The following is a 4,675-nucleotide window of genomic DNA, read 5'->3' on the forward strand; positions in this document are numbered from 1 at the left end:
CGTGGGTGAATATCAATCTGCCAAATGAACTTTTTTAGCATGCATATTCACATCTGTATATTAATTCTGATATGATACTATATATGACCTTGTTTGTTACTGGAAAGAAATTAGCTTCTATTGTTTTTGACTTTGAAGGACTTGACTGTGTTTTAAGCCTATGTGCATTTTCTAGATGTTGAGCATGAACAGAACTTTAAACAATGATTTATTGGGTGACTTTTATGGCGTTTTTCCATCACCAGTACGAACTCAACTCGGTTCGTCCGTGCTCCGTTTTCCATTGCAGATAGTACCCAGAAATATTACCCCTCAATGTAGCTGGTCGTCATAGCAACGCCACACACAACTGCCGCGACATAATGTTCAATGCGACACACAAACCAGCGACCCACAAACAGCTGTCTCTTTATTTAAGTTAAAACGTTTCAACGTTCCTCAGAATGTAAAGACAGATAAGCGGTATGAAAACCTTCCAGCTGTGTTTTCCTCTGCCGTTGTTGCTGCAGCGGTCTGTGTGACGGCGGGAGCAGAGGGCTCTGTGAGCGGGCGGGCGGCTGGCCGGCCTCACACGCTCCTCCCGCGGGTTGGCTCGTTTTTTCGCATGCCTGACCTCAGCTGACAGCAATGAACGTAACGCTCCAGTCCAAAATGAAGCTGCCAGCTGTGATGGAGCACTTTAAACTGAGTGATGACAGCAGTAGTGTGAAAGTTATGGCGTTTATTAATTTTACAATTGCTTAATTTCATTACAGATCAAAACAGTCAAATTTCTTACATTTTAAAATGTTTCCCGGATTCTGCTCTGAACCTGCTCGGACTCTCAGCTACGGTTCCCCCTGCTTTGTACAGCAGCCACCAACCCGGTTCGGCGTGCATCTATTTTCACTCTGCCTCGCTCTTCACCTGCAATATATGATCTTTTTAACCTAATAAATAGCCTATTCCTCTTTTATTGAACTTCTCACTTTCTTAGACCTGCACTTGGGTCTGCTAGCCTTGCCATAACAAAGTTAAAAACAAAGTTTTTGTTATAATCACTTCAGCCTAGTTCACACTATACGATGATAAGCCTGATTTGCCGGTTAGCAAGCTCTGCGACCATCAGGCTGTAAATCAGCGATCGATCGGTGGTCGCCAGTCGTTATGTGTGAACTACTCGACGCATAAAAACGACTCCCCAACACATTTCTGACACATCGCCAATGCCAGCCAGATATCTAACATGCCAAATATCGGGAGGAGTCGGCCGTCTCGAAATCCACATCCAGCCAAAAAGAACAGGCAGCTGCAGAGCAGGCAGCTACTTTTTCACCGCAAAACACTTTTTACTCCCCTCCAGCTCTCTCTTTAGCTCAGACGTTTCCTGCTACCTGCGTGTGCTAATCCATTCTTTCACCCAGATTCTTTGTCTTTATAATTGCTATCTTTACAATAACAAACAACAGCTGTTTTGTAGGTTTGCGTCATTGCCCGTTTCACATTTCACGTGTGTTTTGTTGACAAAACGTGGTTTCACGTCAGTCACGTAGTGTGAACACCACAACGACTTCAAGACTCCTGTCACAAGACGGCAAGTTGTGTAGTCTGAACAGCACGGCCAACGGCCGACGCTGAAAGTCATATAGTCTGCACGAGCCTTTAGTTAGCCTAGCTATGAGAATAAATAAACGGAGTGCTCTCTCTTTTTTTTCTCTCTCTCCACACACACACACACACACACAGACAGACAGACACACCCGTGCTGACGCTATCTCTCCCACATCAGATCCTCCCTCACTTAGCAGAACTTCTTGAGCATTTATCGTTATTTTGTTATGAGCATGAGCTACTCTCCCCCAAAGCCACAAACCAGAGAAGACTCAAACTGTGATGTCTGGAGCCGCTTGTTAATAGACAATGAATGTGAAACTAATTTTGTAGAAAAAGAAAAACCCCACAACACTTTTCATAGTGTCTATAAAATCTTTCTTAATTTATTGTTTTTGGAAAAGCTTCAAACCTTATATCAGATGATATCACAATTCATTTATGGTTTGTTCTTTGATTATTTTGTTTCAAAATTTAATCGGATAAACAGAAAACAAAAAAAACAGACATCGTTTTTTGTTGTTTTAAAACCAAAACGGAAAAATATTTATTTTGATAATTAATGTGTCCGATTAGTGTAGCTATTTGTGTTACACTTAATAAACCTGCAGCAGATACACTTAGGCAGTGGCGGTGCCTGATTAAATGTAGGATAATTAAGATGAGATTGAACATCAACACATTCAGTTTGTAACTTACTAGAAACTGGGACAGAAACGCCTCAGAAGTTGCCCGAGAATTCTCTGGTTTTTAAGATTTCTTCAATATCAAATTAATTCAGTGATTCAGTAGTTGTCAGTACATCCAATGGTACTGACAACTATGAATTGTTATTAGTCAGGGCTCCAGACTAGCTTTATACACGTCCGTCTCTTATATGTCCAGAAAAAAATTGTATTATGAGATTAACATCATTATTTAATAGGAATTCATAATATTTAAGTCTACCTGACCAATAGGTACTTTGCTGTGCTTCCCTTCAGACTGTAGCCTTCGGAATGAGACAAGTGCACTGCACTTCATCGAAGGTAGCCTAAAAAACGAAACTAACACTGCCAATCAGGCAGACATCTCGGCAAAAATCCTCATGTAACTTCTGCAGCTCCCAAACAGAGCCAGATTGTGCTTCAGGTGTTTATAATGCAAAACTCTACCAGCGAGTCTCCTTGCTGCGTCTCAGCGCACGCAGGTTATTTTACAATCACACCGTATGCCAAGTTGCATCAACTGGGTGGAGTTGATTATTGCCGCTAGTCGACGTTATCAGAATATAGATTTTCTTTTCACTGTGAGAGAAGATTCATGTGTGGCGCTTAAAACTAACCTACACAGCGCGATTGAGAGGTCAGCAAGCCTGAGAGAATAATGGACCTGTACCGCAGGAACAGGTGAGCAGCCAGCCTCCTGTGTGAGTCCGGCGTGACTGTAGTAACAGCGTGAGAAGACGACCTCTGTTGTCGTCAGCGCTCGGTCGGTTCAGTTTGTCATTTGCTAAGTAATTTTAATAAATAAACACATAAGCCTCCACAATCCCTTTCGTCCTAGAGGCGTCCTACAGAATATTATTCTTCGTCCCAAACATATTTTCTATCGTCCCCAGGACAACAGGGTTAGTCTCGAGCCCTGGTTATTAGTTAATTTATCGAACTGTATATTAACAAATCATCCATGGATTAAAATGTTTGGGTAATTGTCGTTCAGCCTTTATACACTGTTTTGACCTGACCTTTATTTTCTTTGCGAGATGGAAGAATTTAGAAAGTTGCGCGACGCTGCGGAGAGCCGCCAGCTGCAGTAACACATGGATTAGGCTATGCGTAAAATCAGGAGCATCCAGCCAGAGGGAATGATCACTGACCGTCCAGTGCGCCGGTTCCACTGGCAACCCAACCCATGGTAGGTTTACCGGAGAGGGTGAGGGAGAGGAGGTCGCAGGAGCAACCTGGTGCACTGTGGAAGGTCGGTGATCGTTCCCTTTTGGATGAAGCCCGACGCAGACAACAGCGGCATGTGTACGGCAGCCAGTTAGCTTGAAAACCAGTAGGGATGCAACACCGGTCCTATATAGAACAAAACACAGCTGCTTTGATTTCTGTTTTGGTTTTAAAACAGAAAAAACAAATAATGACTTGTATTTGGATGGGACATTGTTGTAAAATGTCAGAAAAATGTATGTATTTAGTGAAAAAGTTGTTGATGCAAATGCTTTAACATAGACCTTCTGGTTTTTGTACATTCAAAACACCATATACTAATAGGGAAAGTGTGCACATAAACTGGAATGTTGCTTGTAATTACTGTCAAAAAATGAGAAAAGTCTGTAGATGTATAGGAGTTCCTTGTTATTACTGTCAAATTATGTTCATATAAGGCAAGTCCCATGCACTTAGAAGAAAGGTCTGTATATATCGGTGTATATAACAGTGTTTATATAAAGTAAACCCCATGCAGTAATGTAAATATTGTTTACATAAAATAAATGTGTATTTTTACATATATTGGAGAATTGCTTGTAATTACTGTTTATTAATGTCTATATAAAGTGAAACTATACATTAATGAGTAAATGTCATGTTGATATATTGAAAAGTTGATTTTAATTACTATAAAACAATGTTTATATAAAGTAAACCCTCATACATTAATAGTAAAAGCATGTAAAGTTATTGGAGATGTGTTTGTAGTTACTGTCAAGTATTGGTTATATAAGGTAACCCCCCATATATTAATGGTAAACGTATGTAGATATATTGGGAAGTTGGTTGTAATTACTGTAATAAAAATGTTTTTATAAGGTAAAGGCCCATACATTAAAGGTACAAATATGTAGAAATATTGGAGAGTTGCTTGTAATTATTGTCAAATAATGTTTATATAAAGTAACCCCCCGTATTTAAATGCTAAAAATATGTAGAAATATTGGAGAGTTGCTTGTAATTACTGTCAAATAATGTTTATATAAAGTAAAGCTCCATACATTAATGGTAAAAACTTGTAGATTTATTGGAGATGTGTCTGTAATTACTGTCAAATAATGTTTATATAAAGTAACCCCTCGTATTTAAATGGTAAAAATATGTAGAAA

Source organism: Micropterus dolomieu, linkage group LG23, assembly GCF_021292245.1.
Source record: "Micropterus dolomieu isolate WLL.071019.BEF.003 ecotype Adirondacks linkage group LG23, ASM2129224v1, whole genome shotgun sequence".
In the NCBI taxonomy this organism is placed as follows: Eukaryota; Metazoa; Chordata; class Actinopteri; order Centrarchiformes; family Centrarchidae; genus Micropterus; species Micropterus dolomieu.